This window comes from Protopterus annectens, chromosome 16.part0, assembly GCF_019279795.1.
Source record: "Protopterus annectens isolate FY-2018-M chromosome 16.part0, PAN1.0, whole genome shotgun sequence".
Taxonomy (NCBI): domain Eukaryota; kingdom Metazoa; phylum Chordata; order Ceratodontiformes; family Protopteridae; genus Protopterus; species Protopterus annectens.
The window spans coordinates 701,158,551-701,186,490 of NC_056750.1; the positions used below are offsets into that span (position 1 = coordinate 701,158,551).

Here is a 27,940-nt window from a genome sequence, read left to right on the forward strand (position 1 = left end):
AATCATTATATTTAAAAGACTGTTAGAGTGGGCTGCAGATAGAACCTACAACACTACATTCTGTCATAATAGGCTCTTTGCTGTCCACTTATGAGGCCATGAGCTTTCCAAAATACACTGAAACACTGACCGCTTCAGAGGCATTGGCATTTTCATTAGACTGGCTATAAATTAAAATTGTCTTCACTCACTACCGAATAATATATGCATATTTTAATGGGAAATAGCTGGTTTAGTTAAGCCCTTTTAATTGACCACACACATCCGCAAATTTTAAGGGAATAATGCAAAAAACAAAAAATAATAATGCTTTGGGTTAAATGAAAGGTAAGCCTGATTCATTTACTAAGTATGATCACTTCCATGGTGATTTTATCTGAAGGGCAAAAAAGGAGCAAATTGAAGTGTTCATCAGTGAAAAAGAACTTTATTAAATTACCAGTAACCCTTTTGTTATATGTTTATTTTCTTGCTAATAGAGACACTAGTAAGTATATTTAAAACACAGTCTTGTTACTTGTAGAAAATATATCATACTGTACTGATGATGAACTTGTGTTATCAAAACCCTGCCTGAAAACTAAAGGTACTTGCTGTTCAGTAGCCAAGTGATCCATTGCCAGATTAATATTGCTGTACTGCTGAAGATGAGTATAAAAGCTACATGAAAAAATAGTAGCCCACTTGGAAATTACTTCATTAGTCCACTAACCAATGTAGAAGACATAGGAAACCCTTACTGTTAGTTTGAAACATGCCAGAAGGTATATTTCTTAGGAATGTTTTGTATCCTGTAGGACTTTACTTTTCCAAATGATGCTTATAATTAATTAGGTACTGGAAAAAGATAATATAATACTGCAGTGTGCATCCTGATAAGATTGTAACCTGAAGAGGATTATTTCAAGCAGAAACCAAAACAATAATTTCTGCCATTCAGGAGGACATAGAATACAAGTAACGCACAGCTATACCTTTCTTCTCCATATCAGGAATGTACATACAAATTGCTTAGGCTCAAAACTGGTATGTTCTTTTGAAATAAGAATGACTATTTTTCTATATTTTAACCAACATCATTCTGACTAATGCTGTGTAGAATATTCAATAACAGATTCTTCTATTTTTTTGTTTTTTACACTTAGATATAACAAGAATTTTGCCTTTTGGAACTCAGTGTAGTTTTTTTAAGGATCAGTAGACATGTTTGTACCTTAAATGATTCCAGTTCCAGTCTTTGCTTTAAGATTAGGGATATCAACCTAGATTAATCAGGTGGCTGTATTTCAGGCATTGGCAGTTTCTCTCAACTATGAGATATGCATGCTGCTTGCTGCTGTTTAGAGAGCACCAAGTCAGGAAAATGCAATACATATGTATGTCAAGAACCATGCAATACCTTCTCTTAGTGCATTATTACATGCAGGTGGTATAAAGCTATGGAGACGATCTTGTGAAAGGAAATTCAACTCATTAGCTGAGATGCATTGTGAAAATACAAACGGGTATATGCTGTCTGACTGTAACTTTACTTGTGAGCCAGATCTGACAGCACTATCACCACACCTTGCACTTTATAACATCCTGCTACTATCAGAAAACCTGACATGCTTCATGTCAAGAATTTTTTCAGCTATGCAACTAAAAGAAGAACCCAAAGCTTCTCTCCAATTATGCTGTTTCAACTGGCTGAGTTCAGTTGCATGCTATCAGACAGACCTCCTCTGTTACATGCATTGTAGTGCTGCAGATCTGTTTGTGAATTTTAACATCTAATCTCCTATAGTCTAGGTAAAATATTGTATGCCTGGTAAAGCAAGGTTGAAATATTTGCTAGTCTTAATTCATTTAATGGAGTGTAATGTATGCTTCTTTCTTTGAAATATTTTAGCATTCCGTTTTCCAAGAGTAGGCTATATAAAAACACAGTTGTTTGGCTCATATTCTGGACCAGAGCTCTGACCTACATTTACGCAGTTGTAAATTTTAAACATAAGATGTAAAACTGTTCTTTGACATCACTACCATCTTCGGTACCAGCACTTGTCAGAATCCAAGTATCAAATGAACACACAGCAAGGATGCACTGATTTTCACACACCGAACACTTATAAAGCTTCAAAGCAAGAAAAAAAGAATATCTTTCAAATTTAAGACACGAGAATAAATAAGTAATTTAACAGACATGTTCTGTGTAATATCACCCTGAGAGCACTGACAGACCTTCAATGTTAAGTTTCACTGGCACTTAGCTCGATTTTCCCATGGTCTACTGGTGTCATGAACTCTCCTCTACTCATAGTGGCTATTTTAATTCTGTCATACATTGTTGCTCTAGACATTTATAGTTTTACTGTAAAGTGGATTGCTTTATTAAAGTAATGCTAAAATAGCCTTACCACAGATCAGCCAGGATTTATCTTGGCTAGGTAAGCTTTGGTGGTGAGGACAGTGCTGTGAGTCACGATGTATACTTCCTATATGATGCTGCAGTTCGTGAGAGTGGGCACATTATTAATATAACTGTATACTTTTTGCCATTCATTCTGGGATCATCAGGCGCACAGTTGTGCAGATTTGCTTTTCCTTTGTGGTTAAAAGCAGCTACAGTCATTGCATTGAATATCTGAACAAATACAGATTTATTTCTGTGCAAAGTATTATCATTACAGTTTAGTCCCTCATTCTTTCTGTCTTACTGGCTGCATCTGGTAATGACTTCTAATAGGCTCATAGGTGTTTATTAGGCTAACGAAAACAAGGGCCTTTTTAAGCCTAGCCATGCATCCCAAATAAAAATAGTTTCCATAGTCAGTGATTCCACCAAAGCTTTTGATCTAATCAGTTATGTCAAACTTCTTTGCAACCTGTCACACACAGGCATGTCACAAAGCCTTCTGTTTCAGTTCAGAAAGTATCTAGCAAGTGGATTTTTTAAATTAAAGTTAAGGTCATGTTTCTCTCATTAATAGCCGATCCTACATGTGAAGTTCCTTTGATGCTGGTTTGTGGACCTCTTCTCTATGTTTATTAATTCCCTTCCACCTAACCTTCCTTTCTTCCTTAACTCCCATTTTGTATATCAAGTCCCATTCTGTGCAATGATGAAGTCATTCAAAGGTTTTCTTCATATCCTCAAAATATTACAACAGATGAAGAAAATGACCTCAGTAGTCTACTAACCATTTCTGAAATAAAGATAAGAATCCCACAATATTCAGAATTAAAGCTTAAACAAAAACCACAGATAGATCCACAATAGCCACAAATCCACCCATAGAAACTGTCTCCTGATTTAAATGTTTTGATCTGTGAAAATATCCTTTTCTATTTACTGAACCTTGTGTTGCACATCGAAAAAGCAAAATGTTCTACTTTAATCATTGAACTACATTCAGATGAAATTACAACCGGGCAAAACCACTGGGTCTTAACTTTGCTTGGGTGTAAAACAAGATCCATCTATTTATCTGTCTTTTTTGCAAATGTCCCCTGCCCCATGTGGGGGACTTGAATTATCACCGTTACTTATATATGTTATCACTAAAGCTGCATAACAATGGAGAAAGGAGAAAACTGCAAAAAGTAGAAATAATTACTGCAGTTGTAATAGAAGCAGTTCCAGCAATGATTTACTATAAGAAGCTATGATTGAAGATATTGCAGCTATCTCAGTTGTGATCAAATACTTTACATTCAACAACTCATTGGAGAACAAATAGTATGTTGTTCTGGCCTTGGAAATTTATGGAATTTCATTATATGAGTTTATGGCTGCTATCAGCAGAGGTCAACTTGTCGCATCCCACAGGTGTTTTATGAATTTTCTTCAGTGATTTGGTGAAGAACATCCATATAAGCACTGGACCCATTCATTCTTTCAGGGTGCAAGAGCCAGCCTCTTTCATTCTTTGACCATAATGAAACCCTATGACCTATTCATGCTCTGCTTAGATGAGTAACTAGTGGCCCAATCTTTTCTCCTGGAGGCAGTCACATTCAGCCTATCTCCTCCCCATCACAGAATCCTGCTATAAATTCTTTCTGCATCAGTACATCATCTTAGTTAACAAACTCAGTAAACAAGTCAGTAATAAAAAACAGATGGTTTCTTTCAGTATTAGCCTACTACTAGTGCCCAGTGCTACAGCAGTGACAACTTGCCACAAAGTAGAAAATGGCATTGGTATTTAAATGGTAGTTGCTTATGCTTTGTTAGTAATATATCTCTTATCTACCAAGCATTGCTAGTCCCTTGATTCTAACACATTAGGCTGTGGCCTAAAGAGTTCAAATTCCAAACTGGAAAGGAAAAGTTAGTTTCTGATGGATATCTCCACTGTGCTCCCAAACAAAAATATCAGAGAAAAAACAGAAACTGAGCAGTCCCTGAACTATGCTCAGAAAAAGACTACTTAAGCATGTGAGATTATAAACTCAGAGATGGCAGCATCAGTGCTGTACAGTGAAGATGCCACACATCAAATTTCATCTCATGCAAGAAAAGTCCTAACTTGATAAAAATATCAGTGACCTCTGCAGCAGCCCTCTTCAATGACATTGACTGCTCCTGGTAATCACGATTTTGCATGTATATCCTGCAGGGCTCCTTACAGACACAGATTTCGATGACCGATATGGATCACTTTGCCCACCTGATCTATTCATTTTCCTGCATTTTATGTAACCCACTTGTCCTTCTTATATCATAGATTCTTGTCTTGTACCAAAGTTCTCATTCTTACCTTTTGAGCCCTATAAAATCCGTCCCTGTCAACGTGTGTGTATGTGTGTGTGTAACTGTAATATATGCATTTGATAAAAGGACAAATATTTATGCCTGGGTACCCTCTTCCTTGATATAAGACTCCCCAGGTCATTAGGTGAGGTAGTGTTAGTTGTTCTAAGCTTTTTACACACACACACACACACACACACACACACACACACACACACACACACACACACACACACACACACACACACACACACACACACACACACACACAATCAACAGTCGTCGTCTCTGGTATAGCATTTATTTTGCTTATTTTTGGTTTATTGTTTATTTATCCTTTGTTGACTGGTTTAATCCCACTAGGCTGGTGGCCTCTTTTTATGGGAGACCTGAGGTAGTATTTCTGCTTCTAGGGTAAATTTGGCAAGTGCACTGGAGAACTTCCCCTTTCTCTTTTTGATAGCTGCCTTTGGATTTTTACATCCACCTGAGCCAGCACCAGCTTAAGCAGATGAGATCTTGGTGGAGGGTTTCATCAGAAGGATGACGCACTCAGGAACACAATATCCCTCTAATGCTGCACAGCAATCCAGACATTTGGTGTGGGAATAGAAATAACAACCTTCTCCTCTTACAGCACAAAAGGGGAGTGTGCTACCTGTTGTGTCACTGTCACTGCTACTGCTATTAATACCTCTTCCTTGTTTCTTCAAGACGATGTATACTAAGTTCTTGTAGTCTTTTACATAGCTTCAGGTGAAAGCTATGTTCGATTTTTGTTGCCCTTTTGTGTATCCCTCTGTACTGTCTTTCTCCTGGCAAAGGTAATGTCATCAGAACTATGTGTAGTAGTCTTAAGGAGTCTTACCCACTATCTCTACATAAAGACAGCAGTCTCTCTTCCACAGCCTCCTGTTTCTGTGCTAGTGTTCTGTCCCCTTCTTTGCTGCTTTGATATGTGTTTTGCTGGTTTACTATTGGTATGTCGATTTTGCATCAGTTGACCATTTAAAATTTTGACAATAAATGTGGAATTCGGCATGCCAAAAAGTAAACCAATTTGACAATGAATACATTGACAACCATGGTTCGATGTATTCAACATAGCAGGAGGTGATGACACTCATCTCTTGCTATGAACATTAGCATACCATTAGACTGTGCAGTCATACATTAAATATACCAACTCCAAGATCGCACTTCAGTGAGGAAATTGGCTAATTCCTTGCTCCTCACTGAACTGCGATCCCCCTGCACAATGTCAAATCCAAATGCTCGACTGACACTACCCATTCACTGTAGTGTAGTTAATCAATTTGGGTTCGACATACTACCCACTTGGAAACTGCAAGTCAACCATTTACCAGTCAGCCAATGCAGTTTCCAAGTTTTAATAGTAAACCGTTTTGCTTACTCTTAAATCATCTTACATGAAACCCCAGGTCCAAATTTACTTTTGTTATTTATTAGACTTCTTTTTCAACTATGCGCTTCTTTTGTAGGTTATTCATTTTCAGATGTATTATTTTACTATGCATTTCAGCTGACATGTTTTATACCATTCTTTTATATTTATCTAGTCTCTTTTTGTCCTTTCTGTGCCTTATTGTATATAACTCTGTAGGCTATATTTGCATCTCAAGCAGAAAGACATATTTTTATCTGTGTAGACTCCATTTATTATGACCTACTATATAATTTTGTCTCGTGAGTGTGTCACACATGCTACCACCTTATGAGTCACACCCAGGCTGCTTAATTTGTTGAGTAACATTTGCTGTGCTGGTCTTTCAAATATCTTGCTGACACCAGTGTAGTTAGTATCCGTGACCTCTTCCTAAAGTACTGCCTCTTTGACACTATGTAGTGTACAGCAAGCTGTGGAAGATTAGGCGAAGCCAATGAGACAGCAAGTGATAACACATGGCATATAACAGTGGTAAAACAATTTAATTAATGCACCATTCTGTATGGATAATTTCCCAGGGTCACCTTGCTGTTTAGTGTTTAGTATGGTAAGCTGTGAGTATTGAACCTCTGCATTCCTGTATCAGTTATCAAACTACAGTGCCAGTGGTCTAGTTCTTGATTCATTTTGGATGCCTATTACAAAAAAAGTGCACTGAGCAGGTAGTTACTTATTTCTTCCTATGCATATAAATTCCAGGGTGATATTGTAAAGGAGACAAAAAAATGAAATAACTAGAAGCTATAAAATGGCAAGGAAATTTTAGTAGGGATGGTTTAAACTAAAGTAAGCAGGTAAACAATCATTTTGTGTGTGTGTGTGTGTGTGTGTGTGTGTGTACCTATAAAATTATATATATATATATATATATATATATATATATATATATATATATATACACACACACACACACACACAAATCTACACACTTCTGCTGAGTTTATCTTGCGGGCTGCATCCCTGTTTCATACCCATGCATTGAACTGTACATTTGACAGATTGAATCACACTTGCAGACATACATACACACACCCACACATATGCACATACACTTATATTTTACATACGTGTATAAACGCATACTAAGAAATTAGGTAAATTAGTCACATAACCCAGGTGCAAGACATGAATCTTTAAGAAAAACAAAGAAATGGTTTGCAGCACATAAAAAGAACAAAGACATTAGAATAACCACAATGCCAAGCAGCATTACTAAACAGAACATATCTCCCCCAGCAAATAAATACAATTTATACACCTGTTCAATAGATGATTTCTACAGAAAGAGGAAAAATATGTTAAAAAGTACTTTGATTTTAAAACAGGAATTTTTTAAGAAAAATGGCTAAGTATTATAGTACAATAGAGGGTCATTTCCTCATTATTTAGAAACTCTTCAAAATCGACTGGTAGTATAAAAACTTCAGAAAATATTTTCTTAAAAATTCAAATTTCTATTTTTGTAATACATGGAGTGGTCTCTTTCAGAATTACATGCAGTTCAGAAATGTATTCTAAAAGCCCTAGTGCTGTTTGTAGATTCTTCTTCATTGAATTCTGTCCAACACTAAAAAACTTTTAAGAGTTTGACATTGACAGAGGTGAACACCATTTATTATTTTTGTCTTCATATTTTATGCTTTTCTATCAGAAAGGCAGTTTAAATGAGAAAATATTCTACATCATTGAACTATACATCTGTTTACAATACAACCTGCCTGCTGCAGCAAAATATTAATATAATGGCAATATAACATATTGTAGACAAGTGAAATCCTGCAGTCTCTCACAACCTCTGCTTTGTGCATACTGTAAGTGGTTAATCAGATATAGACTTCCTGACCAACCACAGAAACAGATGCTTGCACTTTGGAGGCATACTGTAATCAAAACTAAAAAAAATAAATAAATAAATCGTCTTCTTATGACATATTAGAAGTAGTCATAGACAAGAGGAGAAAAGCAGAAAGACCAGCAAAACATTTAGAATCTCACAGTGACATCTGTTACATTTATGCACTTGTGTGCATGTGTATATTTAAAATGTTGATTTTTGCCTTCTTTATCAAATATTCTTATTTAATGCATTTATATCTCTCCCCATTTCCTTTACTTCTTGCTTGTTTTTATTGTTCCTCTCTCTCTTTTTTTTCTTGTTTATACCTGTTCAGTTTTTCTCACAGTTTTTATCCGCATTTTTGCTTAACTTTTTGTATACATTATACTTATGTGTCTTATTCAGTTTCCCCTTGTTTTCTTTCCATTCTTCCCCTATTTTCTCTTCCAGCTGTACCTTCTCTCTGGTCCTAACCACAGTTTCTCATTATATCTTTCTCAGTGACATATATATTTCACTGTCATGCACTGCACTGCACTGATGGTCTGTAGCCTCTCTGTCTCTCTCTAATACACACAGATGGGCTTTATCTTGTCTTTCTTCTTCTTCCTTGCATTCCTTCCAGCCTGCACATTATCTATACGGACAGAAGTTTTAAGTGAGTGGGATGGATGGTATGTATTTAAAAATCCAGGAAAAATGGGACATGAAACATCACCTTTTAGTTCACCATAATCCTAACTTTATGTGCTCATCTTGCTCAACAACAATTCAGTTATCACACAGATGCTTTACTAACTACATCACAACATTTTATAAAATTTCATAAAAAAAACTTCTGATTTTGCATTTATAGGAATTTACTATGTTTGCAGAAAGGTATATGATTAAGAAACTAAGGCAAGGAATTACTACATAGACAAACCTGGTATCAAATATTTTTTAAACAAAAGTCTGTTAAAACCAGTCACTTTGATATTAGACTGCTTAGTCCATCCTAGAAAAATCCAGGTTTAACACACTGTGCAGATAACTTTTAAGCGAGTTTGGTAGTCTGTGGGATTTGTCTCATAACAGTTGGCTTAACCATGAAGGGCAGTGAACTGTGTTCTGCTTCTCTATTTTTTTTTTAACCGGGAATTCCATAAACCTAAAAATTAAATACATTTAAGTTTTGTATTTAAAACACTGCCTCATCTGAGATGCAGAAAAAGCTGTGAGTGTAGCACAGCATTATTATTATTATTATTTAGCATTTAATTTCAGTTCACTGCTGTTTTAGGGCTCATTTTACATGGCTAGACAGTATTCTGTATGGGTGCTTTGTAACTTTCTATGACAAATAGCAATCCATTTCCATAATACCTGGCAGTAAGTCTTATGTACCCTAGGATTCTGCTACATGCATAATAGTCATTCATTCAGTACATTACCCATTCTTAGAGTCTGTTAATACTAGCAGATAACCCCCCAGCACATAAGATGCTGTTGAATAGAAAACAATAATGAATGAAGCTTACCTAGAGAGGGAACAGGCAAGCGGAAGCCCACACTTTCTCTCACACTTTGGCTTTGTCTCCCTGCCTTCTATTTAAAGGGCCAGCTGTTTTCTATATTTGGCACAACAGTCCTGAATGACTATCTTATTTTATAGGAAGACCAACCCCTACTCATATCATAAAATTGTATTATGGTATGTGAGAAGGCCTCAAAGGGCAATGTCTCCTTATGTCCTTTCAAGGACAGGGATTCTTGATTGTCTCTAGTGTGACTTTTTTAGGACAAGGGTTTAGAAATGTGAATGAAAGTATTGCTTGTGTTTTTATGTGTGTGTGTGTGTGTGTGTGTGTGTGTGTGTGTGTGTGTGTGTGTGTGTGTGTGTATGTATGTAAGTATGCAAATACATGTATATGTGTGTGTGTGTGTGTGTGTGTGTGTGTGTGTGTGTGTGGTTGAACAAAGAAATGCTTTGTCACAAACACTCATATCAACGGGCTTCTGATAAAACAAAATTAGAGCTATCACTCACTTATTAAACTTTAAGCATCTTTCACCTTTTCATTTAACTTTGGAAACTATTTATAGGCAGTGTGAAATTTCCAGGACTGTTCTGTGCATCAATTTCATTTATATTTCTCCTATTATTCAATTGATTTCATTATTTCTAGTGTAAGCTATGCTGCAGCAACATTTACAAATTAAAAGTGATTCTTTTGTTCTTTGTTTTTCATACCTCCCCCTTCCAAAACATGTTTGACAAATTCTGTATATTCTGCACTTAATATTAGGTGATCGACATTGCTAATATTCTTGGGGGTTATCATGGGGGTTGCTTGTGTTATGGGTCATTATTTAATCTGTACTCTTTTAACTTTTTTTAACACAAGTATTTTACTTACTGCCTGATAAATGATATAGTTATCTTAAAGATAGTTAATGTTTAATAAACTTTATGTACGCAGATTGTTAGTAGGGTGTGAGTTTGTGAACATGAATATATTTGTGTTTTTTCATCTTTAGTTCACTTATGCTGCCAGGTGAAATACCTAGTAAAGATACATTAGAATGATGGGGAGAGAACACTTCATCAAAAATGTAAAAAATACTTTCTCTTCCTGATTTCTTGCATGTATTGATAGAACACATATTAGCTTACAGGCTGTGCAGCTGGGAATTAGAAGATAAATAACTGAGGTTATCCTATTGGAATGGAATAGATTTATATTTTATATTTTCAACTACCCAGGAGACAGTGTCTTCAAGCAAACTAATAAATAGCCCTGGAGGTATATAAACACCTACAATCTTTAAGGACTTAATGATTTTCCAGGGTAACACTCATTACAAGGACATCCTGTCTTCTGTGACATACAAACTTTTTCTCATTATTATTGTTTTAATTTCATAGATTTCTGTGAATACCTACAATTAGTCTCTTTAGTTGCACATGTTGTGAACATTCAAGTGGGTTATCCTAGGGACACTGGTAAAGACTGGTGACCAAAGAGTGATCAGGACAAGTTATATTAGACTGCTTATGTTAAAACAGTCTGGCTTAAGGTGTATGTCTCCTGTTACACTTAAGAGGTGCATAATCCAGAATGACTGAAAGTACACAATCATTCTGACTCTTACTTTAACAATGTTGTAGGGCATTTTTGGTTCTGTTGATAAAGGCATATGACCAAAAACACTGAGTTTTGTGAGAATGAAAGACAGAAAAACAACTGGTATTATGACTTTCTCCAGTCATTCTCTACTAAGGGATGTGAAGGTCTCTACTCTGGGCAAGTAATCAAGGAGCCTCAATCCTCACCACTGACACTGGTGAGTGATGGCTACTAGGAGCAAAAATAGATTCCACAGTATTTTCAGATTCAGCTGTCTGTACTAAGCACAGTTTCCCTTAACAGCGCACAGGGAGCACACTCCAGACCTGGGGCTGGACTGTTTGTCTCTCTCTAGGCCTCAAGCGAGACTCCACACTGACCATTTTGGAGCTATGTGACCCTGTTCCAAGTAGCTAAGACACACACTTGTAAATCTGATTTACACACACACACACACACACACACACACACACAGCTGGGAAAGGCTGTGCCCCCACTGCCCAGACTATAAGTTAAATATGCTACTCTAAGGCTCTTACAAGGGTACCCAATAATACTGAGTAAAATTAATACCTATACAAATGGAGTTTGACCGATGCAGCAAGGCTTTCAGGAGTGGCCACAGTTTCACTAAAATAAGCATAAGAACTCTTAAGATGTTAAAAGTATTCTCTAAAAGACCAGCCACAATGAAAGGTATAGAAGTATTTAAAGAAAGGTATAGAAGTATTGAATACTGACTATCTAGTTACAATAAACACCAGAGTTTCAGTCACAGAATATATAAAAAATAACACAGTTGAATAGATTCACACAGATGCAGAAACAATACTTAGCCTAATATCACTATATTTTCCTGACTGACTAAAGAATTACTGTTCCCTGGTTACTTACTAAAGCAAGGCAAAATAAAGTGTGTTGAGTTGCTTACTACAGCAAGGCAAGATGAGGTGTGTGGATGTCTGAGATGTCTGTGAGCAGTCTTTCCTGTCAGGTTCTGTGAGAGTTCTGGAATATTTCTCACTAATATCTAAAAAAAATCCTTTCAGTGCTGGTTCTAAAATGACATTACATCTGGTCACCTGACTCTGGTACAGTACACACCCACAGCTTTGCTAAGATCTGTTGGAGCATCTAAAAGCTATAAAAAAATTTCAAAAACTTCCATCCTTCCAGGGTAGCACTTAGTTCACCCCTAAGGACTATACAGTAAGATTACTAGTCCTGGTTTTCACAAACATTTTTGTCACTGGCTGCAGTCAGACCTGTAAGATAAAATCTTTATGGCTTAAATCAACCCATTTCATTTTCAACCTATTTTTCAAAATTAGCTGGACTGAGATTAACCTTTTCCCTTTCAGAATTCTCTGTTAAAACATATACATTTAATCAGTTATAATAATACTCTCTGACATACATGTATATCTCTTTTCTGTCCAGCAGGACCCATTGTTGATGTAATTTTAACATAAGCAACTTTACAGATACATTTTTAACACAAGCATCTGTACAAATCAGTATGATAGTCAAATGACATAAAATTCTTTACAAAACTCCAGCTAGCTATGCTGGCATATGTTACACATGCACTGCCATACTCTCATTGGCAAAGATGGCACTATCTGGATCTACTTCAGTAGATCGAACTTTTAAATGTCCGAAGATGATATGGCCAAGACCATAACATCAAACATTTAAAAGTTCAGAAGCAGAAATAAAAAAAAAAAAAAAAAAAAAAAAACGAAACCTCTGTAACCGAGGGGGGCATGCCCCCCTGTGCCCCCCACACCCCCGCTACTTAAATATACCAACTCCGAGATCGCACTACATTGCAGAAAAGGGAAATCTTCCCGATCCGCACTGTATGTTGATCTCCATTCACTCCGTTCAAAATTTTAAATGTTCGATGTTATGGTCTTGGCCATATCATTTTCGAACATTTAAAAGTTCGCTCTACTGAAGGGGACCTTGCACTATCTCATATCATCACAAGGATATTAGCCTTTTTTACAAGGGAGTGCAAACTTGGAATTAGAATAATTAAACAATGGACATGTGTGTGCATGGGTGAGTCATTGACAATCTTTTTTTTTTGGCTCACCTTTTATCGGAAATTAAATGCCAAAAATGGTCAGCTGAAAAACCTAAAAGCCACCAAAGATCCATTTTTTAAAGGGGCAAGCTCCCCTGCAACCCTTGATGTGGGGGCAAGCCTCCACACCACTAAAATTATGTATCCTAACTCAACATTCACACCACTGTGAAGAAAAAGGGAAAACCCCTGGAAAGCACACCTCTGGCTTGCACAATATACCACTTTATAGTGAAACTCACAGCACATTAAATTCTTGAACTTAAGCCACTCAATGACCACTGAAATGATCACCTGTAAATATGCTGTGTGTGTCTTTTTGTGTGACTGGAAGAGGCTTGGTCCCTGTAAAATAACATTGTTATTATTTTTTTAATCACTATTTTAGTGTTGTTGTTTTGCATGGGATTCACATTCTTGCAGATGAAAAGGACGCTGCTCTGTAATAGGTTTTAAGAGTGGATTTACACACTATGAGATGGATACCATTTCTCTAAGAAGAAAATCATCATATTTACTATGAATAACCATGTCTCATTTAAACAGCATACAATGATTCAACCCCAAAACATCTAAAACCTTAGGATGACACTACTAAAAACAGTGACACTTCAAAGGTCAGAAAACAAAAAACATTTTTTTGCAGTAGGCAAGCCTCCCTGCAGCCCCGGCATGAAAGCATGCCTTACCACACTGGAGCTACATATACTAACTCTGGGATAACACCATCTGGAGAAAAGGGATAAAGTTATAAAATTGCAACACTTACCATCTCACTTTTGCCCTAATCTGTAACCTTCCAGTGATGATGTTCTGAGGGTTGAACAATTAATCTCCAAAAAACAATAGGCAGTAGGTTTCCCCAACAGCATCACAATGAGGTAGCAAAACTGAATTTGATACCAATCTCAGTTGAACAACAATGCAGGGTTCATACCTCTCAACTGTACAGATTTTCACAGTGTGTCTATTTTTTGACTCGTATCTTTGGCCTGTTCCTCATAAAATTTGTTTTTATTTCCTGGCAGAATCATTGAAGTCACTAAATAATAGTAAATAATGACAAACATTGGAGTTTCAGACTTTATATCCTTCAGAAATGCATAATAATGCAAAACCTGTTATTCTAGCAACTTTATAAGCTTATTGGAGCAGTATTTAAATTCTGTCCCTATTTTCGGGCCTTTGTCTCCCCATTTTTTCTGACTTTGTCCAGATTTCTTGCACTGAAAGGTTGAGAGGTATGGCAGGGTTTATTTATCTATGATATCCTAAACAACATTACTATGATAATGGCTGAATGGTTGTTTTATTAAAATGGGAATCCCCACTTATTTGATTTTGCCCCAATTCATTGCTTTTCTGTAGTGTGTTTGTGTTAGATCAGCAAGCATCAGGGTTAAGGGCATCTATCCTTTTCTAACTGCTGTGATGTTGGAGTTAATATTTATATAGGACTTGCTTCTGTGTTTTTTCTTGCCTTTGATAAAACATACTGTTTATGTGATTTATCAATGGAATGTGATTTGAAATAGTGATTCTATGATATTATGCTACATACTCCAAGACAGATATTCTGGAGTACAACTCAAAAATAACATGTGAACAAATACAACGATATAGAGAACTAAAAAAATCTAAATAAAAAGTTACAAGGTCAAGCTTCAGAAATTTGCAACATTCAAACTTCTTACATAACAACATGCCAGCATTCCCTTTTGACTAATACAAAAGACAAAGAATTATTTAAAGAAGTCAGAAGAACAATATATAATTGAGAGTGTATCAGGACCAAAACCTTGGGTTTCTCCAACTGTGGTGCAAACCAAATCTAAATTTCAAATTATGTGAGGGCAAGCTTGGATATAACAGTGGCCTTTCAGAGAGAGAGAGAAAGAGAGAGATCTCTGAATCGGGCCCCACAGTAGCAGTAAATAGTATAATCACGGGACAGAATCAGGCAGCTGTGTTGACCAAAACAGAACTCAAGTTAGGCTACCATTGATTTGAACTCTAACCTAAGACCAGGCCTATTTTATCCATGCACACTGGTCTAAGATGGTATAATAGACTCATATCTGGTATCAATTATAGAACAAAATTCTTCCACTAATTTTCCAAAATGTCATTCAACAGATCATACAGGCATTTAAAATTTGAGTGACAATATACTCTTCTATGGTAAGAACAAGACAAAACATTATAAATTCTTACAAGTATTCAGAAAATGGATGCCTGTGACTATGTTCTACTCTATGCTGTCTGTAAGTTTTACCAAAAGTAAATTTAAGTTTTATGTATTTTTCCAAATGTTTGTTGTACTGGGACCGAACTATGTTGAAAGACTTCATGACTTAGCTTTTCCAAACAATGTCAAAGATAAGTGAAATATTTTTATTTTATCTTTATTGTTTAGCATGGCAAACTACAGTGCACATTTTAAAGGACTTCTGTACAACTATGGTTTAATTTGGAGAACAGATGAAGAAACACATTTTTAAGTGGATTTGAGAACGTCGTAAAGCTTTAGATGAGACAGCATAATCACAGCTATTTTCACCTTGATTAAGAGATGGTTTTAGAAGTGTATAGAGGTCTTGGAATAGGTCTAGCTTCACTAAGAAATTCTTCACCCATTTAGAAAAATGTGTAGAGCTAGCAGTCCTTACCAGAATCAGGTATTGTGGAAATTTCCAAAACAAATCACCCTAGTGGATAACTGCCATAAATAAACTATACAACAAAGGAAAGTAACTCCTTAAATTCTTTAGTGTATCTCTTCTCAAGGATAATATCAAAAGTGTTATAAGAAACTGAAAAACACTATCCGGTCCAGTAAAGGAGCTCAGTAAGTAGGCTGGCCTCTACTGCTAAAGATGACTATAAATCCTTCTTTAGCTACATTAGAAAACTAAGAAACAATATTCCACATTGCTCTGAACTTATTCATAGTGATGTCTCCTATTTTGACCCAACAGACATTGCCAATATCCTTACAAACAAATTTAGTGGCAGTTTTACTACCAAGACTTCTCTCCAAAGCCCTGGAGTATTTGAATCCCATACTCCCTCAATTATCTCTAAAAATCATTGAATGAAAGTGATGACTAAGACCTGAATTTTTTCATAGGTTTATAAGTACTTAACTCATTCAATCTTGAACAGCAGGAGGTCAATTAACACTTTTGCTTCTTGAGATCTTCCAAGCCAGGAAACCACTGGCTTCCTGACGGCTTTTTTTCCAAAGTCTTCTACTTGAAACACACTTCATTTGATTTATAATATCTGATAACTGGTGTAATTTATAAAAAAATGTAAACTATTATGATTTTTTTGACAGACAATGGACTATACACTAATATGAGTATCAAATGTCTGTCTGTAGATGTTGATTTTACGTTGCAGATTTATGAAAGAAAAATGTATTTTGTTTGCCAAAAATATTAACATTAGGAACAAACAAAAGGTTATTTCTCTAAATGTGTGTAAGAAAGATATCAGTGAGCAAAATGTTCAAGAGCTTTCTAATGAAGTATGATAAGAGGGTACAGCATACTGCTGTTCTGTGATATTGCTGAATCTATGCAAATTATGCATATAATAATTTCATAATATTTCAAAAGAATGCTAATCTACAAAACTGTGTGTGTGTGTACGCCAGCGCACGCTTGTGTGTCCTTAATGTTTGTATAAAATGGCAATTTGTTCACCTGTAGGTCATACAGCTTTTATAAAATTAATGCAATTATGAACATATAGGTAATAGTTATAACTGCTTTATCAAAAGAGCATTTATATCTCAGAATGTCTTCACATTACCCACTATGTCTTAATGTTATTTTACTAACACCCATTGCTTGGATACACCACCAGCAATGACAGTATCACACTCTGTTTGCATTATGAGTGTAACTATAGAAATGCCTTATTTTTCATATCTCTTTGTAAACACACCTTGATAACTCCTGCTCTAGACATCCCATTCTGACCATTTCACTGTTATGCCCAGCAAATCATGTCAGCTTGTATATGCCTTGGTTTTGTGTCATTACCTTTGCCAGGACTTTGGAAAATAGACTTTGAAAACAGTGATGAGTATATTTGTTTCAGGGAAGTCTCTTGCAAAGATGAATATATTCTTACTGTACACACAGGAACTGTACTCTTGAGAATCAATGATTAAATATCCTATTAATCTGTGAGGATATTAAGAAGCCTAGCATTCATTCTCATGGCTGTTTCTTAGCCCTTGTATTTTGTGTACAAATAACTTATTAATGGCAAAACAAGGGTATGTTAGGACATTAACATGTTGTAATTACCCATCCATCTATCCAAATTTCATTTAGAGTAAAAAAAAAGTATTTTGCTTTATGTGCTCCATAGAAGCTCTGTGATACATACCTATCCCTCCATCATGTTCTATTTATGTTGCAGAAGAGACTATAATCCCTTAAACAGGTGTTTATGCTACCATTGGATATTTGAATTTGTAATAGGTCTGACAGATAGGGTCTGTTGGTGCTTCTCAAACAAGGCAGAAGTCATCTCTTTGTAGCCAGTATGATGCCAAAAGAAGGGACAAGGCTTTTATATGGTCCGCATAGTTTTCACAATTTATGCCCTTGATTTTCTTAGTAAGTGTAATCTCATTCTAGCTGTGACACGTGTTTGAACAAGTACATATGAAAAGGGGCATTATTCTCAGTGATCGACCTAATGAGCGCCAAGTAGAGTGGAATGATTACATCCCTAGACCTGGACACCATGCTTTTTGATCTAAGCTTTGTGATGAAAAAAGACTTCCTTGCAGTAGTGAATACATAGACATCAAAGGATAGTTGATTACTGACATTGGATCCCATATCCCTGACTACTAAATCAATTTTCAGGGTCAGTGTAGTCATGCTTACTGAAAGATACAGTTATACATTTCTTGGCATTTAGTTAAGCCCATGGTTTTGACACCACCTGTTTGTTTCATACAAGTTCTGTTAGGTATCATGGTGTCCTCCGGGGAGGTTATGGTGGTACCAAGTTTGGAGTCAGACTTCTGAGTAATAAATGCTGAAGAGACTGAATGTGTGCATCACTCATGATAGGTCTTTCAGAGGAAGAACAGCCATCCACCCTTATTTCCTGAGTCCTATTTGTGAGCCAATGACATACATAGGAATTTTTATTTTGCTCAGAGAGTTTATCTATGATAACTGTGAGTGAGATGGCATTGAACACATTTTCAATGTATAGATATGCAGTGTATACTGATTTGACCTCACTCATTGCTACAGTAACATTTTTGAAGAAGTCAACCAGGTTAGCTAGGTAGGTTTGTCCTTGATGAATCCAAACTAGCTTGAGTTGAGAGTCTGTAGGCTACCTTTATTCTTATTTATTAATTCAGTCATGATCCAGTGGCAAGTGGTGGTGCAACTGTATGTCTGCTGGGACACAACCTCAGCAGTAGGTACATCACTGCATGTAAATTTAGTGGACAAGTCTAGGGCATGCATAAATAGGGATTGCCTCAACCAGGGGTAACATGTCCCTGGATAAATGCTGGCATGCTTTGTGACCATGATTGATGTCTGTCAGCAGATACAGCACTACCACACTCCCATCATCCTGGGGATGTCCTTTTCTGGGTATAGACACCTCTCCAACAGTGGCAGCAGTGGATGTGCTACCACTGAATTAGCTTGATATACCTCTTCACAGCCATGATGACCAGCATCTGTAGATGTACTGTTGAGAGGTTCCCTTTTATTACTGTCTATCATCAGTAAATGTGCTGAGACACATAGGAATTCAAGCAAAAACATTTATTACTGGAGCAGATTAGCAGCACATCTAATTAGGCTAACAACAAGCCTAGACTAGCTTAAAACTAAAAACATAACAGAACAGCTACAGACTTTTATCTTCATGAAACAAAGAACAGACAGGTTCAGGAATATTCCTTGCAATCACAATTTATATCCTAGATTAACAGTAGAAATATACAATTGTTATCCAGAGACTGCACAAAACTGCTGGTCAGTATATTCTCACATACTCTGCACATTCTCATCATTTCATTCATGCATTCACAAACAGGGCTGTATTTGTTATAAAGCAATGCCAAATTGTAGAGACATATTATTTTTGTTGTAACTGCTTCACTTAGGCAAACAAAGTTTTGTATTTCTTTGCCTAATATCAAAACAGTACTATGAGCATTATCCAGCTTGCAGTTTACAGTTGCTGTAAACTTGTTTTGCTATGAAATACAAAAATCCATTTAAATGTCTGTAAAAATTCTAGTAGGAAAACCAATTCTCACACATATATTTTTGATATTTCAGTAGAGATCTAAGAGTTCCCTCTCTGATTTGTCTTTTATCAGTAAATCAAACTTATCTACTTAAGAAAATTGGTATAAGAGATATGAATCTAAGCTTCTTTAGATATCCATCTCATCATTCTATCTTTGATTTACATTGAGAAATAACTCAGTAAGGTAGGCATGAGGTGCAAGTAAAATCAACACTAAGCTAGTAATGCATCAATGGGCTAGAGTGCACAAATGGCAGCACTCACTCTACCTACATACATAGATACAAATTCCATCATTAATTCCCTAGTACCTATCTTATACTATTTTTTTAATGTCCTGCACAAGAAGGATAGCGAGGTTAGACTCAAATACAACAACTAAATGCCTTTTAAAAAATCTCATTCCCCAACCTGGAAACAGATTGGTTGTCCATGCTATAGTGAACCATTAACTCTTTTGGCATATGGAACATTTAAAACAAAAGACAGGATTCTGCCTGGCAATGCTTTTCAGCACTTTTACTCCTAGATAAAGAGTGAACTTGTGTGTGGACACTACACCCAAATGATCTTTCAGTTTCATTTCACTGCCTGAAATGATTTTGCAGTATTTTATCTCATTTATTCGCCCCTTTCTCAAGAGAATAAATGCATGCTAACTCCAGAAATACTTATCTAATTACCTCTGTCACAAAGGTCAAGATTTAACCTTTATGAAATATGCTGCATATAACCGGTATTTTGGATTAATCTCTTATTTGTTCACATCCACAAGACAATCTGCAATGCACAGTTTCTCTCTTTTTATCCTCACATTTATTAAAATCATGTATTTTGTATTCCATTTGTTTTTAGACAGAATCTGAAATATATCCTATTAGTATTCTTTTATTATCCATATTGCATGATATTTTACCCATTGAAGTCTTGTATACCATATTCCAAATTTCATTAAATAACATTTGCCAAATGCTTTTCTTGGTTATAACACATTTTGACCACCATGTTACAATGAACATCTCACTTAAACTTTAAACTGATGTCTGAATACTGTAAACTGTGAAAATATTTGGCCACATGCACATGTTGTGCATATTTTGAAAATTATATATACATTGTGTCCATGTTGTAAAAATCATATACATATTCTGTGCAAATTGTAAAAATAACATATACACATAATGTGCATTATTATTATTAATTGTTCCAGCCATTTGACAGACATTTTACCATTTAGTGTAGTAGATAATATAGCATGTCATTAATGCTCTTTAGGATCAAAGAGCATTCATTTATTATCTTCTTATCTCAAAAAGAAATTCCCACTGAGAACTCAGAGAGATTCCATGTCCATGCATCTAATAAAAATACTAAAACTGGCACCTGTACTGCAGTTCCATTTTTTCATGATGCATACTTTAGTGAGCAGATATTCTGCTGTCCTTGTCTCCTCCATCTTCATTCACCAAAGATGCTTCAGGGTATTTGTGCTGTGGCTGGTTTGAAGAGTCGAGATCCCGTTTTCTTTCCATTTTTGCCACTGCTGTCATTCTCGCTATCTGCATTTTTAAGACAGGAAATGATACAATTATAGGTTCTTTTAGAAAAACTAGCTGAACTCACCAGTGTTAAGAGGTCACTTTTTATTACTGTCCATCTGTAGTAAATTCACTGAGACACAAAACAGTTCAAGCAAAAACATTTGTTATCAGAAAAGATTAACAGCACTTCTAAACTGGGCTAATAAGTAAGTCTAGACTAGCTTAAAATTAACAACATAGCATAACTATTATAGTCTTTTTTTGTAAAGGAAACAAAGAACAGACAGGTTGTGGAATATTTCTTCAAGTCATAATTTAAATCCTTGATTGACAGTAGAAATATGCAATTATTATCCAGAGACTGCACAACAATGGTCAGCATATTTGCATATACTCTGCATGTTATCATGACTTCACTCATACAGTCACAAACAAGGCTGCATTTATTATACGTAACAAAACAATGTCAAACTATAGAAACATATTTATGTTTCTAGCTACTTCACTCTGGCAAGCAATGATCTATGATATTTATTTGTCTCATAATAAAACATGAATCTTATCTAGCTTGCGGTGTACAGTTGCTGTAAACATATTTCAAGTCCCTAATACAGACATCACTTTTATCATTTGTAATGTCTGAAATAATTCTAATAGAGAAAATCCATTCTGACACTTAATTTTTTGATATTTCAATAGAGGGCTAACAAGTATAGTTAGAATGGTGTCAGAAATGTGCCTCATGCTCTGCAGGTGAAAAATGCACACTCTAGTAGGTGAATAAGTCTATCAAATCAGTCAGAATATCACCCTGAATACCATGCATCAGTCCGACATGTTGGTTCTACACAGTGACTCTATGTTGGCCTTACACATACACTGGGTTGCAGCCATTAACACACCAGCTTCAGGGGGTTGGTAAATGGGTCTCCACTGAGACCCATAACTTACCACCCATATGTGTCTCCCCCCTCAACTCCCCAGTAAAGCTACTGTCAGATCCTGATATGTGTCCAGCATAAGGATTTGCACATTGAGTGATGGTGTCCTTAGTAGCTTGTTCTCCCTTGTAGTGTGTGCTTACTGGGTGTCTGTAGGTATAGATGCTGTGTCCATATTATGAGCGCACACACACACACACACACACACACACACACACACACACACACACACACACACATCATCCTCCTTGAGTATGCAAGCGCATGTCTGCTATCATCCTTAGAGGCATCAGCTTCTCTAACCTCAGATGGTGTTTAAAGAATCACCAGTGAACTCAGAAAAGTACAATAAATTGAGTGTGTTAAGCCTTTTACTATACATATACTATTAAGTGAGTTGTTGAAATAGTAGCTCTCCAATACAACACAGGTAAATGCAATAACCTGAACATATGATTATGGTAGTGTAATCCCCAATGTTTTTATATAACCCTAAGAAGCAATGTAAAAAACTATGCCAAAGAGGAATGGTTCTGGAGGATGTACATGTGCTGCAGTATGGGCATGACTGTACATACATGGGCCATCTTCAGCAGATATTTTTTTGTGCCCAGTGAACCTCAGCCCCAAAATCTGACACCCCACTATGGGACCTATCTGATGTGTCAGTGCCCTTGAGGGATACCAGAAATCCCTCTGTCTCCATTAGAGGTGGTTTGACTGATGGTCCTCCACCCCATCATCCTACCTTCCTATGAAGCTGTTGTTGTGCAGCTTGAATAATATCATTGATCCTGTGCCAGTCCATTTCATATGACTCATCTTGGCCACCAAAACAATTTATATCCACCACCAGGTATTTCCAGGCACAGTCATGGTAGTTTGCTGCATCCAAGACAAACAGCCGCTTACCCTGGAAACAGAGGCCCTGTAGGAAGACTACATTCTCATCATCTTACTCTGTAAGTATACCGCTGCTGCATGGCTTTTTCCATAGCACATTCATGAGCAATGATTTTCCTACTTTAGCATGCTAATTCAGGTGCCTGGGCCCGATATGTATACAAATGAGAGATTACTGCAGATATATTTGTATATCACTCAATTGTGCATCATGCGCAGAGGCTAAACATTCTCAGTGTTTTTTTTTTTTTTTGTGAGGCTAAACATTCTGTTCAGTTCTATGTAGCCTCGTACACACTTTTGGGTACCTGCAGGCAGCACTGTTCATGCATGGTTCAGCTCATGGCTCTGGGGTATGTCTGTAATTTCACAGAATGCAAACTGAAAGATGAGTCACTCTAATCCATAGTTCACTACGAGCAGACACCAATAAGCTGGGTTGCCATATTTCACACATCAAGCTGTTATGGTCAAACACTGTCATGCATTACTTATATTGGGTTTTTCCTTCAACTGCAAAGTGCATGAGCTGACCCCCATTGTGCAGTAGTTGGCTTATTTGACAACTGGCGTGACTGCATATTTTCAGCCAGTTCTCTCTGAATCTTGTTATAATGAAGCACTGCATCTGAGAAAGGCAGTCTTGGTGGATTAAGCATACACATGTGGTGTGCTGAGTAGAGTAAGATATTCGTCTACCTACTCCACCAGCAGTATAGGGCAAGGTTTCTGGATGGGGGATATCATGATCTGCAAAGTAAAGCGGAAGCCTGGAAAAACCTTAGACCTAGACCTTATACATTCCACTGGAATATTCCATATACAAAATAATGCCATCACCATTAGAATAACTTAAAAAGGCATAATCCTGATATCCTCAAGCAATGGAATGCTGAGGTGAGGGCATACCAAGCACCTAGGTACTGTAAGGAATCCATTGATTACCTCCACATACAAACTGCTACTCTGTGTCATGCAAATGTTTAACACACTCTCATTTATTTCTCCTTCATCCCCAAACAAATTGCAGAAAACACATATCTGCACAAAAGGAGGCTGGACCCACTGGAGCATCTGAGGGAGCACCAGGTTAAGTACACCGGTTACAGGTAGCTTTACATGTTATCAATTTGACCAGTTGTTATGCAGTAGTTAGAGTTGGTACGAGTTTTCCACCTTATCAAGTGCCCAGAGTGGTACTTTATTTTTTTGAAATACGTGATTTCACAGGACTTATTATAAGTATTAGCAGTGACATGACTGTAATTAAATCTTCACTATATGAGCAAGATCATTGTTATAGACTGTCAGTTGTTTGGCTCTACCTAATAGCCTAAAGTGTTTTAGTTGTTAAGGTAACAGTTTAATGCAACTGGAAAGTTACGACACATTTTTTGCCCTAATAGTTCAAGAAATTTGCTGTTTTACTTATTATTTTGCAAAATGCAGCTGTCTAGATCGGGATGTTCTACATAAAGGGGGATAGGTATTAATCTTTGCTGTATACAGTATTGGTACTTAGGCTGCATGTTCATTATCGCATGAGAAAAATATGGATTGCTGGTGTCTGTAGGTGTTTGTTTCTGTGGACATATACATGTAGCTCAACTTGCTAAGGGGCTGTTGTCCTAATTTCATGCTGTCTGTGGATTCGGTTCCCACCTTGATAAGCTATTTTGACGTGACTGGTTTTCGGCTATTGTGTCTGTTGTACCAGCACTGTAGGTACTACATTTCATGAGAAATTGTATGACAACTACAGTCTCTGTGTCACTGGAACAAATTTCATGCTTCTACTTTATGACACTGCATGGACTGATAACGTTAATGTGTGTTTAACTGCAACCTTTAGTGGATCAAGAACTTGAGACTTTGGCTTATGCACTGTGTATATGATGGCTACAGGTTCTGTTCCAAACCCTTACTTGTTTATTTCACGCCATTTCCAGTGGGTGTTTAATTCAGAGCACCAGCAGGTAAATAAGACACTTTGGTGTGATAGATTCATATCACAATGTATCCCTCAGCTCTGGAACAAATTTCCAGTGCATGTCAAGTACAGTAGTACCCTTGCCACCTTCAAGGTAAACCTAGATAACTAGATGGGCAGTCTGAAATTCTCCCCTGGTCTATCTCATCTTGCCCACGTTGTGGCTAGGGAGAACTTTTGAAAAAAAAATTTTTTTTTTTTGGCTAGACTTATAATGGCCTGCAAAAGTGTCCACAACATTTACACATTATCATGAATTTCATGTTAACCCATTAATTGTGTAGTTGTGTGGCACACACTTAGTGGGTCTTTCAGTGCAGGCTTCATTAGACTACAAATGTAGCTCAACATGTAAATATATTGTCTTTTAGTCTGCATTTACTAATGGCTGTAGTTCAAGCCCCCTGTGGGTTGTATATAGCCAAATCATTGTTACTGTGAGGTGAGTGTTTCTTGCCCTTTGCATTATAGTATAGGTAACATAGTCAGGCTAAGGTTATGCACTGGTTGCATTTTTTCATTAGATTTGGACCCTCCAAATTTTTTTCTTGCTATCCTTTTTATTAAGTGGATTTATTTTGTACGTTGTTTCTCTCCCTTTATTTTATATTTATATGCAGCAGCATCCACACCAGCACCCCTTCCAGCAGCAAGGCTTGTCATCCATCAAGGGGTGTCCCCAGCTGACACTGTCATCTCCACACCTAAGCAACACCTGTAGCGGCCAGTACAACCAGCTATACTATGAAAGATGATGTTATACAACTAACAGGTGGCAGTGAAAGTAAAGCTGACTCTTATGTCACCTGACACCAGCTGGAGGAAATATGGTGGGTCTTATAGACATGCATTGACCATATAGAGACCCTCCTCTGGTGTCTCACAGAGTTTCATTTCTACTCCACACTGACTTTATCATCTCAGCCAGGGCCCATAGTATGTGAGCTCAGGATTGTGATTCCCACTAGGTCACGGCCGGAAGAAACTGCAGTTGTATACCCTATCCCCCATTCTGTTGTTCCCCTCCCAATTGTGTCTGTGCGCACCTCTGTTTGTCCAATCCTCCACATCAGCATTGTCTTTCCTCTGAATGTGTCATTCTCCATTGTGCCGCCCCTCTCTGTCTCACTGTGTCAGTATCACCCTGTTTATCTTGTCTGTCTTCTAGAATTACTTGCATGCCCCTGCTACATAACCTAACCATAGGATAGGATGCCATACTCTTACTTCCCTTGCTACCTTTCCTATATATATATATATATATATATATATATACATATACATGCATATACATATATGTATATGTATAGTGAGAGAGATCAAATAGGCTCATGACCCACAAAAAAGAGTTTGCCCACCACAGTCTTGCTCAATCCCTAATTCCCTAAATATTCACTTTATATTCTTCTTTCTGCTTGCTTACCCATTTTCAGCATTTTCCTGTATTCACATTTACAACCTTTATTTTGGTCAGACATCATCATGGCCCTTTAAGGCTCCAAATAACTTCTCCATCTTGTTGCTGCTGTTGGTGTAGAATCGTACAGCTCATTATCAAGAGCCATCACAGTTAGTGAGCACTGCTGTAGCTTCCAGTATTCTATGGCCACAACATAGTACTATGAGTACTTCTCACAGTACCTGCTACAGCTGCTAGTGGGATACTTAATGAGTTGTAGTCCTCATCCTGTTTCCCCTATTTATTCATTCTTAATGAAACTGGACCTCAAAGTGCAAACATGTCAAACAATGGCGGGCTGGTCATGATTGCACCCATCATCTTTCTGAATCACAACCTTTTTGCACTTGCTGATAACTCACGTAGAATGCATTATGCCTTAAAAATTACAATGTATACATCAATTTCTATATAACTGAGAAGTGAACAGGGACATACATAAACTCTCTCACTGACAGCAAGTCTTATGGAATCTGGCCACCATTGTAAGCTTCCTTTACAAGAGTAAGTCACTTACACTAACAGCATGTCTTTTGAAATCGGGGCAAGCTCACACATGACTAATTCACTTACACTGAGAGCAAGTCTTTTGGATTCTGGCCAATGTCATGATTTCCTAGCTAAATTTTAATGTGTCCTTACTCCTGTGAATTTCAGAGTCTTGATATTCAAAATGTAGAGTGTGTTCATTAAGCAGTATTAGCCACAGTTTGAAAGAATGCACAGCTGCTATGTTACCTTCAATATATAGTACAGCTAGAAATAGGGAAACTTAAAACAATACCACAATAAAAATAGTACAATTTCATTTTCTGTTTTAGCCAGATAAGAAAATTAGACACACCTACCTATTTGTGGTAAAAATACTGAAGTTCTGGTTTGGTTAAATGACATTCCTTCAGAGTCAAACCAAATGCATAAAGAATGTGCAATTCAAAACTGGTTCAACTATATATTTGTCTCATAGCCTTAAACCAAGAAGCCATACCTGCCAAACTCTTAGAGCAGGAAAGTTGGACAAAGCCATAAATAGTGGGGGGACAAAGGGCCAAAAATAGGAACAGTTTTTAAATATTGCTCTTACAAATTTACAAAGTTGATAGAATAACAGGTTTTGCATTAGCATGAATTTTCTGAGAGATATGGTGTGTGAATTTCAAAAGCATGTCATTATTTTCTGATTTCAATCCTATGACTTACTAGAAAACCACAATTTTAGTGAGGAACAGACCAAAAATATGAGGTAAAAAATCTAGACATTATACAAAAGTCTGTACAGTTGAGAGATATGCACTAAGCTGAACTGCCAAAACATAAAACACACCTTCTCCAAATCAATGTTGACCAATACTTGCTTTTTCTAATTTAGTAAATATGGGAAATGGTCACATACTTAGTTGTGTAAAAAGATGGAAAACAACTCTTACACATTTTTAGCATACTCAAAGTGACCTTCCTGTAATAAATAGCAATGTAGTATACAGTAGCACTCAGTTAAACTAAAAGCATAAATGAGGTTTGGTAACAAACCAGTTTGTCCAGAAAC

General features: G+C 36.7%; 2 protein-coding genes across 2 annotated transcripts in view; one reads left to right on the top strand and one right to left on the bottom strand.

The window, feature by feature from the left end:
* LOC122790334 (myosin-6-like) overlaps positions 1-9,652 on the bottom strand; it is a 353,888-nt gene extending 344,236 nt beyond the window's left edge. The window contains 1 exon segment of the mRNA XM_044057853.1: positions 9,564-9,652. The gene's annotated coding sequence lies outside the window, so the exon portion shown is untranslated.
* The window catches only part of LOC122790335 (zinc finger protein 239-like), a 1,358,627-nt gene that overhangs the window by 569,219 nt on the left and 761,468 nt on the right, over positions 1-27,940 (top strand). The window lies entirely within an intron of this gene.